The sequence below is a fragment of the Amphiura filiformis genome, chromosome 8, assembly GCF_039555335.1.
Source record: "Amphiura filiformis chromosome 8, Afil_fr2py, whole genome shotgun sequence".
Classification (NCBI taxonomy): Eukaryota; Metazoa; Echinodermata; class Ophiuroidea; order Amphilepidida; family Amphiuridae; genus Amphiura; species Amphiura filiformis.
The window spans coordinates 59,727,372-59,741,589 of NC_092635.1; the positions used below are offsets into that span (position 1 = coordinate 59,727,372).

At 35.5% G+C, this 14,218-nt stretch overlaps 1 protein-coding gene across 1 annotated transcript in view; it reads right to left on the reverse strand.

Annotated features, from left to right (window-relative positions):
- Positions 1–14,218, reverse strand: part of LOC140159301 (cysteine-rich motor neuron 1 protein-like) — an 88,284-nt gene that overhangs the window by 16,030 nt on the left and 58,036 nt on the right. The window lies entirely within an intron of this gene.

Genomic DNA, 14,218 nt, shown 5'->3' on the forward strand with positions numbered 1-14,218 from the left:
TGGACCGTCCCACTTGATTTGTGAAAAGGTCTCGAACCCTTTTGGTGGACCCAAGTAACTGCAGAAAATGAGGCAAAATTGAAAAGAAATTGGGTTTTAAAATGAACTTTGGAATTTGAAAAGTTTAAATCACGTTGGGTCTAAGGCTGTGGTAACACTTTTCTTTGATGACTTTGACCACAATTGTTTAATTTTTCATATATCTTAAAAATACAAGAATCTAAGCTAATTGAACAGACAGTATGATTCTTAAAAGGGCATTTTGTGATCCACAGCCTCATCCCCCCACTTTTCTCAAAATAAGTTGAGATTTTTATACCACTGGAACCGTCTGGCTACATAATGTTTATGTACCAAAAATTTCTTGCAGATTATTTCGTTTTGCAAAAATATCGTCAAATTTGAATTTCGTTCTGGTATACAAGAACGAAATGACAGCAGTGGCCTATGGAGCAGTGTAATACACAGAATCATGCATAAGCTTTTTTCGTGGATATCAACTGAAAAATGTCATAAAAAGAGGATGCTAGGATCACAAAATCCTCCTTTATTTAAGTCATGTTTCTCTATCCGTTAATAGTCATTGACGAATCAATCTGGTTAACGATGGAAATATTTTGTGACATGATGGGGTAGGTAGGTTCATGTCTATACTCAATTAGTCAATATTTAAGGAAGCAAAAGCTTAGAGGATGTGTGATGCGAGTTGGTGGTAAGACATGCAAAGGAAATTACAAGTGAAACGTGCAAATCCGTGGACAACAAGAATTATTGTCTATAATATGTGATTATGTTGGACAATAGGATGTGAACAGTCTCCTCAAATAATTTATTGAAAATTGAATGAAGCGATATATCAGTTTATTAAAGTGCTGGTAACAATAATCATTCAATCCAAGAAATGACTTTCTTACATGTATAGGTCAGTGTTCAAAAAGAAAAAAGATTAATGTTTTTTTCCGTTTCATTCCAATGAATTAGGATTAATGGTTAAGTCTTTTTTAAATGTGTCTAAAAAGAGAGGACCTTCATTCACAATTGAAACCTTAATTAATTTAGATGATTAATTAATCTGAATATGATTAATGATCATAAGCTATAGATGATCATTTTAAGACTCATTATTTTACTCTGAATTGCCAGGTTTTTGCAGCGTATTATAGACAGGTGTCGCAACGTGTTAGGAAGTTGTTGATCTAATTCATCCAAGCCTTCATCAGCTTGCTAATTCTATTAGTTCCTGAAGGATTGATTATCATTATGGGGCCAGAATTTGGCAACAAATATGTTTCTTAACCCCCTGAGCACAACCGTACCTGCCGATCTAACATTGCCTCTGATTGGTCAATTATGTGATATTTTCATTTTAATCACCAATCAGAATGGAGCTTTGCAAATAATTCGTCCCAATTGTTTTGTGTGGTGAAATTATTCAAACAATATATTGCTGATTGGTCCAAATGATAATGAAAACTTCTTTTTGGCCAATTGGCAGGTAGTTCTCATAGGGTTAATGAGAATGTTGAACTTCCTGTTTCATTTTTCCAACTTCCACCTGATATGCCCAAACCCATGTTCTATCATAATTACAATTTGCTATATAACACAAGTCTGGAATATTTTGGAGTCAATTTTTGTATCAGTATACTTAATTTACAGCCTGCATTGTGAAAGGTTTGCTTTGTAAAAAATAAGGTTCACTCAGGCCCGTATAAATCAGGAATTTTTTTGCGGGGGGGCTGATTTTGACAAGTGGACTGGGGAAGATTTTCAAAAGTGCATTTTTGTCAAAATTTTGACCTTTTGACCAATAAGGCATTAAAACCCTCTATTTTTTCACTCGCTATACACTCGCAAATTGAATGGACTTTTGGGGTCAACAAATTTTTGGCCTTTGGCAATGTACACCCCTCTCCCCCTGATTACAGGCCTAGGTTCATTATGTCAAATATAAAATGAGGCAAGCTATGTCATATCTAACCCTATACTCTTATCCCAGAGTCCCAGACTGAATATACAATGTGCAGAAAACACCTCTGCAGATTGTCTAGGCCCTCTGTGTCATCGTTCGTCACAAGGTTAAAAGAAAAAGACACAATTTCAGCAAAAAAGCTTAGCAAGATTGCAACATATTTTTTGCATTATACTTTTGAGATGTATCATAGCTTACTTATCATCATGAATCAACACATGGAGAAGCCGGCCAGACACTGTAGGTCCAGCGTAGGGTATGCTAATAGATTATGTCATCATTGGCAAGGAAGGGGGCAGACCAACATTTGACCTTTTCATAGATCACCGTCGTGTCCAGGATCTGTTCCTGCAGGGAGCTCAGGGGGGCTTTCAGAGTTATGCGGGGGGCTTAATGGCTAAAATTGCCAGATTTTACATGATTTTAAACAAAGTGCGGGGGACTTTTGCCCCCAATGCACCACCCCTGGATATGCCACTGTATATGTAGTATAGGTACATTTGAGTGAGTGGTCAAGAACTGCTGTTCATACCTCAACGCTGGAGATTAGACACTTGTTTATGCCTTACTTTCCCAAAACTGCTTAGAATTCCTTTTTTACTCAAAATCTCACCGACAAAGACACCCATCTATGTGACCCGTTCTGATGAAACCCACCATAAGTCGCACTCAGCCATTTCGAGATATTGATTCCTTAATATGTTTACTTTAACCTACCATTGAAAACAAAATATTCTTTTATGTCTAAAGCACCCAAATCTAGCATTTTCTGAGCCAAACAAAGTCCTAACATGTCATTTTACAACTTTTTTCTTGCATTTGCTTTTTCTTTATGTGTCGCCCCTCCCCCCGAATTTGGTCTATGATGACATCAAAAACTTAATTTTCAAAATTAGTGACTTACGTCTGGTTTTGTGGGAGCGGGTCACATATCTATATCGGATATCCAGATAACATGTTTCTAATAAATTACATGCGGTACACAAATTAGTTTAACTCAGTCTTACTCAATGGTAACCAATTCATCTTTACAATGTGATCAGATCTGATCCAATCAGGCTAAAGTCGGCAATAATGAAACTGAGATATAAGCAAAAAGAGAGTAGAAAAACAGTAAAAAACACAAGAAAATTGACAAAGGAAAGGTTCATACTTTGCAACCAAGTTTTCAAGAGACCCGTGGATTCAACATCAGCAGTGTAGATATTGAGAAAGCTAAATGGTAGTAACCTATTTTTCAACATTTGCTAAGCCTGAGTGCATCAAATCAGGTCACAAATTTCCAATATTTAGTTTCAAACTTTTTGCTTCCTATAGAGGCCGTCAGCGTGACGTCATTTGCCGCCATCTTGTGGGTACACGCTGTGATGGTCGTTCGATCTCCATGCGTGGACAGCAAAATCACCGCGTTGATGCGTGATAACAGCTTCGTGGCAAGCTGCGCCCTGCGCGTAGTGTCCGACGCATGAACATACAGATCATTTGTACCCACAAGATGGCGAAAGGCTGACGGCCTCTATTGCAAAGCAAGAAAGGAGGAGCACAGATATTGGAACACATGTTCCAATATCTGTGGGAGGAGTAACTCAAATCGGAATCAAGGTTTTATTTTATTCCATTTCGATAAATAAATTTTAAGAAGAATGTTTTGTTAGAATGTAAATCTTACCATATCGCAGTAGTAATTCATGTTTTTGGGCGTTGCAAAGCAGACTTGTGGCGCCTTAGCACTTGTAAGCAGTAACTACAGAAGCTTACAGGCATTGGGCTATTCCAGTTAAAATCCATACACCCCCTATGAAAGACATGGCCTCAATGTCATACACAGGGGGTGTAGATTTAAAATGGAGTCACCCATTCAGGTAACCCATTTGAAATTCAAACCCCATGTGTAAAAGATTAAGGTCATGTCTTCCATAGGGGGTGTGGATTTCAACAAGAACAGCGCATTGGCAAAAAAGAGGAAACAACTTTGAAATCCTTAAGAAGTGAACCAGAGAATTAATTCTCTGAGGGGACAAAATGGCTTTCTTAAGGGGCATTGGCATGAACTTCACTGGCATGAAATATGATGGAATTTCTCATGACTTCTACCTTGAGAAATATTTACCAATACAATAGTTCATAGTGATGACAGTCATGTTACAGAACATTTGTGAAATCCTCCCCATATTTTCCTTTCTATAATGTTGTGAATGTAATAGAATATAATGGGTCAGAATTGGGTTAGGTATTTAAGCTATTTTGTTATCATCGATTCATTTGGCAATGATTTGTAATGTCCTTAATGTGACACACTTTAATGATAGGAGTTCATTCATGAGACACGTTCACAAAGAAAAGTTTTTGGCATAATCGGTTCAATTCTTGTTTACGACATTACATAGATACATCAAATTGCTTTTGTTATGCAAATAGGCTCAAAATAATTGATATTCACACTCAACCTCCCCTTATGCTATTCACTGGCAAAGTGATGTAATAATTGGATTAACTATATCATGCTGATCACTCGCACCTGTAAGATTAGTATCTTTGAAAAGAGCAGTAGCAATAGGTGAAAACAATTTTTGAATGTATCGCGCTGCACTAAAAGCATGTTGCACATGCAATACTGCTCTTTTCAAAGATACTAATCTTACAGGTGCGAGTGATCAGCATGATATAGTTCAATACAGAGGTACCGTGTGAAGGTATAGTGCAGCACGGTATATTCAAATATTGTTTTCACCTATTGCTATGGTAGTTAATCCGACTATTAATACATCACTTCGCCAGTGAATAGCTTTCCTAAATTATATTGCATGCTCATGGTCATGCCTTACATAAGTGAACATCAAAAGAGAAGATATTTCAGGCTCCTGGCTAAATGGTAACTGCAATTTTCAGTGTGTGTGTACATGTGTGTATATTGTTTATGTAATGTGAAATAAAATATGATTAAGAAATTGAGCAAAATACAACAATAATTGAAAAAAAAAATTACTTTTTAATTATTATCTTCCATAGGGGGTGTATGGATTTCAACGGGGAACCACAAATTTGGGTCATTATCACCCTGTCCCTACAAACAAGTCAATTTCACAATATGCTCAATCACATTCAACATTTAGGCTCTTCTTCCGGAAGTTTTCCCTTGTCAAAATATGAGTGGAATACTAACTAATCAATGCCAGTAAATCACACTCATAACCATGTAATGCAATATGTGCACTGTTGTTCTTACACTGTACAGGTTTTATTCATCAACCTTCCCCCCACTCTGGGAAAAAAAGGGCAAGGATCCTTTGAACCTTTTGGTAGTAGTTTTTCCTTACAGCTGATGAGGCCTGAGGTATGTTGGTTGAAGCAGCCAAAAATAAAAAAATGATTTTCATTATTTAAATCAACTGTTACCAGAATAGTGAGGCAATTTGGATCAGGTGCTGAGAGATAAACACACGAACAGAGAGGAAGGAACTTATGTCAAATATTTTCAACCAGCTCCTTGCTCCTCCATTTAACAGTAGTTACATAGAAAAGTTGCATCGCAGCTTGAAACTGTAACAAGGTATGTCACCAAACATGTTTTTGATTGTATAAGCAGTTATAATTGGCAATCCAGATGAATCTAATACAACACTTCTCAGAGTGACTTTTGTGTTAAAACACAACAGAATACAAAAGATCTGACATGTCCCACATTCACATCAGCTTAACATTCCCAACCAACAAGGTCTAATTCAAGTTGAAAACCTCACAAAGTTGTAAGGCCTACAATACACTAGATAATTTGCACAAAAGGAAATGTACTTCTGATGTGTTTAAAAATCACAAAAGTGAGGAAGTGGAAAGGGTGACTTGTACTGTTCACGTCTATACAATAATTCCTCCAACTTGTCTTTTGGGAAATCATCCAACAGGAAAGGGGGAAGGATGCATAGTATAGGCCTACAGTTAGCAATACTGAAATAAGACTTGACGACATCATGGCCGCTGTTAGCTCTAGCCTAATCCCTACTGCCATCCTGCGAGATGCTCCTGAAATTTCACCCTCTGAATCATTCAATCATGAATGTATACAGTCTCAATTCTAGTGATGAAAGTTCCATAAATATAACCTTTTGTGCATTTAAAAGCATTTTGAGTATGCAACATCATCCCCTAAGCCCAAAAGGTCATTGTACAAGTAACTACACAGCAAAACAAGGATTAGAACTTAGTCCTCTGATATCAGTGACCTGACTTACTTTGGATGTGTTTTTTACCAGGAAAGGAATATCAAAAACAATCATGATTTGTGATTATCTCGATGAGATGCAAGTCCCAAGCATCTTAATTGTGATCAAAACTACACGACATTGCATGTGTATTTCATTACACGCTCAAATCTCTCATTTCCACTTGGTTACTGGATAGATGGAGTGACTGATACGAAAAGACTTTGATGCTTTTAAAGAGCCTTTCTTACTCTAAATTAAACTTTTAGTGACTTTTTTGGCCCTATAATTTCCTGGTAAACCAATTGTATTGATAGCATTTGACCAAATTTGATCCGATTTGATTGGACTGACTTTGATCAAATTTGTTCAGAAAGTCATGATATAAGCTTACATTAATAGAGAGTTCCCGTGTTTTGGGTTACCCGCCATCTTGGAGGGAAACCTAAACTCCGTTTACAATTTTCAGAATACCAACACTCGGCGCAATAATTAGCAAATGTTATTTTGTAGAATGTAGCACCAATAGGGTCATTGACCAAATCAAAGGAATGAGGAATACGGCGGTGCGAATCACGTTATAAACACTATTGTAGTCCGTTCCGCTTGAAAACACAGGAACTCTCTATTGTTTTATTCCTTTGAAAGACTGACAAGGAAAGATTTCTGTTAAAAGCATGCTTTAGACCTGTCCCTTAAAAGCCGATTTTACACAATGGAAATATATAGAAGCTGACCAAATTGGAAGGAAAAGTAAGTTTTTTTAATGGTCAGCATCATAGCATGGTTCGAGTCACAATTATGTCTTCAACCTATTAAAAAAGAATCAACAATGGATACAAAGTTTGCTATCTTCTCAAACTCTGAAAATGCAAATTCACTATCTAATTCACCATGGTTCATTTACAATTGGGTAAATGAATCATGAAAGTACCCCGTCCTTTGGAGGGAACGTTAAGCCATCGTATGAGAGCCATACCCGTACATGTATCTCGCAAGTCAGTATCGAAAAGAGTAGGGTGTTAACCGCTGATTTTTCCCAACAATGGTTTGGACGCCAATGGAAATAAGCTTCAATAGAGGCTTTCTTGGGTTGTCCAGGGTTGTCAAAACCTGAACAAATCAAATCAAAAACTTAAATCAAATGATATATCCTACACAAATTATATTAGTAACCATTGAATCCATTTACTTATTTTTAGTTATGTACTTGTAAGTTGTATTGATTTACAAAGGTCAATGAAGATTTATCACAAATCGGCAGCTTTAAAGGTGTTCCGAGTCAATATTTACCAACATGATCGACAAACATTGAATCAGATAATTGACACGTAATTGGTGTGTTGTCATTCTTGTTTCTTTTGGAAAACCTCTCTGACATATCCAAATATAACACATTTGCAGGCTAGTGCACAGAAGTCCATTCCGGAAAGTTCATCAGTCACCGATGCTTCATTCAAAATGATCGAGTTATTAACCCATCATACAGCTCAGATGAACAGTGGCAGACTCACTCATCAAAGGCAGACCTGAAACTGATCTTCAGTGAAAAACGCTGAAAATGCTCAAAAAGAGCTAAAAACAGCATAAAATTGGGGTAAAATGCATGGCTAAAATTAGGCTGAAAATAAAAGAAAACAAAAAAAAAGAGGAAAAGTTTCAGGTTTGCAAAGGTAGTTGGTTTGAATTTAGTTTTAGCCTATAATTTTCATTAGATTTACTTGTGAGTAGTGGCAGTACCAAGGGGGAAGGGTGCACTTGCCAAATATGGGCTTTCACCCCATTTGCCCTCCAGTCAAAACAAACAATCCCAAAAAAAAAAAATCCAATCATTTGGGGCAAAAAGTCAAAATTTTATGTATTTTCCCCCCATTCCCCGAAAGAAATCTACCGTTACTGCTTCCATGCAAACCTTATCTGATTCATCGCATGCTTATACCGATATTGTCAAGTTTGATCGATTGTCATCATAGTCGGTATTATCAAACGGTTACTATAACGATGTGTGTTGTTGGACAAAGGTTAGGCTATCACTTTTTTTTAGCTTTTGCTATCAGAAGATTAAGTTTTCTGTTTGTGGTATCCGCCTTTTTGACAGTTGAAGCCGCTCCGTTATCTCAGTAATTCACACCTACTGTCATGCTTACTGGCTGACGATAACTTGAACTGTTTTGTAGAGCCGTACAAATGTATTTACTTAAATAAAAAAACTGGCTAAGTTTGTAAATCGAAACAACCTGATACAAATGACTGTTTTGCAGAGTTGCTGTTTTTTTGTTGAATAATTTTTTTTTTTTAATCAGATTTTTTTAAATTATAGATTTTTTTGACTTTTTTTTCTTCCCAACCACATAACATCCGCTAAACTCAACTAAGTGGCTCAACACAATGCCTAAAGAGTTAAGAAGTTGGCAATTTCTATTATGAAATAAACATATTGTCACCAGTACATGTGTATGAAAAACTAAAGACCTTCTATAGTCTGTATACCTTCCTCGAGTCGGTAAAGTAGAATCAAATTTTGAGATTTTCTCAAAAACTGTCAATTCATTTTTTGCAGGAATCTGTTATGCTAGTTGGATTCCTTCCATCATTTCTTTTCTGAAAATGTATACGTTTATATACTTCTCATCATTAGAGATACAATAAAAAACAATATCAAATTTATTGACTCGTGGAAAGTATACAGACTTAGTGTTAAGTTTTATAATATTTTATTTTAATATTCCATGGTAGTGATACTGTGCAGGAAGAGATCCCTGCATCTGATATTTAAAAAATACTAAGCACTTGACATGCAGTATATTACTGTATTTTTAGTAATCGCATTTGAAAACTAATAAAGGAAATAATATATCTCATTCTCATCTGCACTCTTGGCTAAACTCTTCCCATTTTTGCTATTGGATTGAATCAAGTATGAAATATTTGTTTGCATGAAAATTTTCACAAATTGTAGGCCCTACAAGTGAAATGCATGCCATGTTCGCAAATATTTCTTTTCATTTTATTCTACGAAAATGTACTCAATTTAGCAAAAATTATATGCTACAAACTATGGTTCTTTTTAAAATGTGAAAAACTTGTGCCGTGAAAATATTGTGTTTTACAGTAATTGAATCATTTGTTACTACTATAATTACTATAGCTACCATGTTTAGTGTGAATCTTATCAAATGCCAAATACCTTAATATGTTTGCCTCTGTCAGATTTTCGAGATGTTAATGTGAAAGAGTGCAAGGTCTACGACACAGTTTAACTCTCTTCACGCAGGTGTCGACTGCAGACGACAAGTTTTAAAAAAAATTCAAAATTCAAAAATTTAAATTTTCATGACCATATTTGGAATCAGCATGAAAAATGCATTAAAGTGAGTACAAACAAGCCTAGTATTGATTCAGTAGTTCTTAAGATAGTTCTTGATATTTTGAGAAAATATTTCAAAACTTGAACTTTTTCCATTGAAGCGCATGGCTAGCACGCAGAGTATTAAAGATCGGAATGATAAATGGTTTCAAGTGAATCAATTAGCGCAAATATGTGTATTTACCAATTTGAGTCAGTATTTGTTGTTGCTACCTATCTACTGATGATAACAAGCAACACTATAGATGTAATCATGATAATTGATTGATTTTGAAATTGTAGGCCTACATATTCTCCTGGTATATTGTCTTTCTTTTTTGACAATTATTCTACCAGTATTATACCATTCATAATGCATTACACACAAAGACCAATTTGGTAAAATATATCACTGTAGGAAAATAACATAATAATATGAATAATTTTAACTATTTTCTATGTCAACATTTTGAAATATTTCTAGAGCCATGGTCACCGTTGTATGATATAAACCTTGTACCTTTATTAAAAGACTGCATAAAATTCCCTAAAATTCTACCTTATCATAGCGCATCTTCAATGTCACCAAGGTCACCATCATTTCCACCTGCCCCATAGTTAAGTTAGCATTACAATTTGATTTGCACACCTGATCTAATCAAGGATACACCTCACCTGATCAGGCCACAGTTTTCACCTAATCCACTCAAAAATTAGCCATTATTGAAAGCTACAGAAAGCATAAGCAAGGGGAACAAATTGTGATATCGCTTGTTTTAAGCATGGTTCTTAGTGTTATATATCCGTTCCAATTGTATGTTATAATTTGTCTTTTATAAATTTGTTGATACAAAATTGGGTCTAACCATTTGGATGCCCCAGTCAGAAATTTCCAGTTGAAATCCATATTATACTCCCTCTATGGAAGACATGACCAGCGTTCGAAATTTTGGTTGTCCGGTTGCCCGGGACAACTAAAAAAGTCGCCGGACAACCAAAAATACTGATTCGGTTGTCCCCTGGACAACCATAAATCTGTAGCCAAAACTCACCTTTGTACGTGTATGAGTACACATGTGGTTGTGGGGAACTTTGTTCCAAGTACAGACAACCAAAAACTTAGACGGACAACCAGAAATTTTAACCTGGTTGTCCGTGGGACAACCATTTATTTTTCCTTAAGGATGCACACAGGATCACTGAAGTGTTACATGGCCAAAATTTAGTTTTCATCACTAATGTCATCTTCAAACCGTATTTTATGTTGTCATTAATAGATTTTAAAGAAATCTTAAAATTTGAACCATAAGAAAAGCTATTTTAAAGACCCTTTTTTATTAAAAATTCGTCAAAATGCAAAAGCAAATAAATCATTGTTTTCCCACAATAGATCGCGTTCTCGTAACGGGTACTGCGGCGTACAGCTAGCAAAGACACGCACACATGGTAAACTGGATGGGCGAGGTGATTACTGATTGAGGCGCTGGAGTGGCCAATTTTTTTATATGAACATATAGTGAATTTTTTGTTTGTTTTTGTTTAATTTGTTTTTCAAGTTTCATTCATTCATTCATTCATTCATTCATTCATTCATTTCATTGTTAGTATTTGATTTACCAAGTTGGTGTAGTTGGACAATAATAGGCCTATTATATTAGCTTATATTTTATGCAGTCCCAGCCTTGGTTCGGGAGCCTCTGCATGGTCGTTCAGTATCGTCTTCATTTTGAAGACCATAAAAAATAGGCAAGCAGTTAGGGCCTACTACCGGTAGGCCTATATTAGATACCAAAAGGACCCGAATAATGTTTCAAAGTGTTATTAAAACACGGATTTAAGATTCGTTTTCATACGTTCTCTACTCCTGATTGACCATTAACGCAAAGTAAAAAACGTTGACATTTCAATAGGCCTACATCATGTTGACCATCTAGGCATAGGGCTAGGCCTAACTCTATGTCAAAAATGTCGATATTTGAAATCGGCATAGCGAGCAGCGTTTATGAAAGCATTTTCATGAATGTTTTAATGCTAAATAATAATTTCAAAGCGAGAAATATAATCGAAAACGCAAATTGCGTGCTTTTTCATAACCCATTTTAACTACATTTCCATTAGTATGCCTATTAGGTCTACCGTGCCATGATTGTGATAACTGACCTTTTGGTTTTACAACACTTTTTGCGAATGTTTTGGCGAATGCCTTTTTATTTGCAATGTTTGTCTGGCTTTCAACTTTCACGTTTTCTGCATGCTTTTGCGTGAATGTTTTCATGCAGTGTTTTAAAACGCTCTTTATAGCATGATGCCTATATACTGCATATAGGCCTACTGCATAAACCACAATCTAATTTAAAGCCATAAGTGTTCCGTTTTCTACTTTTGAAATTCGGTTTTGTTAGGCTATGTAAATTTCCGTGTTTTTCAGTTTTCTTGTGACCTCTCCGTGTTTTGCCCGTTTAACATATATATATAGGCCTACTTTTTGTCCGTTTTACAAGAAGTTTATTCAAGACATATTACAACTTTTACCCCACTTTTTACACGTTTATTTGATTGAAAACAACAACAGACACACTTTTTTTTTTTTTGTATTTTATTCACTTTTTATGCGGTACAAAATATTTTACAACTTTGATATTCCGTAACAAACAATTACAAAAACAAAAACGGAATATTGAGTAATGCGACACATCAGAATCTTTTAAAATTTTACTTGGGATTCCTGTGGTGTAGGCCTAGCTTTAGCTTTATCTTTGGCGCGGACGGGCCGCTGTGGTGCCTCTCAAGCACCAAAAAAAAGAAAAAGCAACGAGTAGTAATTTGTCAACACCAAAAAAAAAAAAAAAAAAAAAAAAAAAAAAAAAAAAAAAAAAAAAAAAAAAAAAGAAAGAAAATCACCAAAAACATTGCATTTTTAAAACAAAATTATGAAAATTAGTACAAAACAGAAATCGCAATTATCATGATTATGTCTCAATTTATTCTTCATTTCATAAAACTTCCTGATTATCTGCTAAAATAATTGCTTGTCAGTTATTCTATGCTAATTTTAATGTTCTGATGTCCGCAAATTTTAATACAGAGCATGATCTTTTTTTATACGGAACAGGACAAAACTGTGCTTCAATAATCATGGTTTCGTTCGCGGCAACACGACCATGCACTGTGCAACTTATTAGCGTAACCTGTCTGTCTGTCCATGCGCCCTGTCGCTCCTCAAGCGCCGACGCGACCATCGCGACCTTGCGGAAGCTCTGCTGCACCATGGAAACAAGACTGCAGTAAATAAAATGGCTGCACCATGTGGATAAACATCTGCCGAATGTGCACGGATAATTTTGTCATATTGTATATTTAACCTTCTAAATCACCAAAAAAATGCCAATCTGCTGCAGTTGGACGCCCCTTCTCATTTTCTAACTTGACCAAACGTCACAAGTCACCGGATTATATATTTATGGAATAATCTTCAAAAATGGACCTAAAATCGGCTGTATTTTTCTAAATCGCGATTTTCGGCAAGTTCACTTTTGACCACTTTTAACCATTTTTGGTCCGCCATAGCGTCTAAATGAAGCATCACTGAGGTAAGTTTTTAAGTCAAACGTTTAGATATGGCCAAAATCTAGATAGTGTTTTTTCATTTTTTTAAATTAGGGCCTAAAACTTTTTTATCACCCATGATTCAAAAATTTGAACACGGGTCACACGTTTTTACTGATTTTTTGCATATATTTTAAAAACTAAGCAAAATTTGAAAAAATAAAAAACACTTTCTAGATTTATTTGTCTAAATTAATAAAATTCATGTTTTACAGTTTTTGATTTTCAAATAATTTTTTTATGGCGGACCAAAAATTTTTGGTCAAAAAAGCTGTTTTTTGGGATTTTCTTGAAAATTGTACTTTTTGACCCAAAACTGACATTTTAAATGGATTTATGAGCTCATTTCCGTTCAAAAAATGTATACTTTTATATACTTTACATAAATAGTTTTCGAGTTATGAGGTGAATAATAATGGATAATTAGTGATCCTGTGTGCCTCCTTAATTCGAACACTGGACATGACCCTTAATCTTCCACACAGAGTAGTGTGAATTTCAATTACCTGAAATTGGCGACTCCATTTGAAATCTACACCCCTGTGTGGGAGATTAAGGTTTGTGTCCATATATAGGGGGTGTATGGATTTTAACGGGAATAGCCCATAGTAATTTGTATTAACTGTAGTGTCTGGTGGACTACCATGCCACTAAACCAGAACACCTATGAATGTTGGTTTCTCAGTAGCACAAAGGGAAATGTATACCTAATTCAACTCATCATTTATTGAACATGACAATCAAATCTGGGACAAACAATAGGGAAACAGAAACTAGAAACCAAATCATTGTTACTGATACTTCTGTATGTATGCGTCACAACTGTCAAAGTTTTCCATTGTTTGAACGCTGCTTGCTGGGAGTTACGAAACATTTTGAAAAAAGTTCATCTCCCTTAGTAATCTGTACAAACCCGGGGGAGGGCATACACTAAATGTCAAAAAAAAAGGTGCCATCATTATCATAATGGTGGAATTGCTGCCTTTTTCAAAAAGAGATGTTCCCCCTCCCAGTTTTCCCCAAGACAAAATAAAAAATCATAAGAAATCCTAAATTGGGGGGAAAATATGAAAATGTTTCCAATTTTGCACCCCC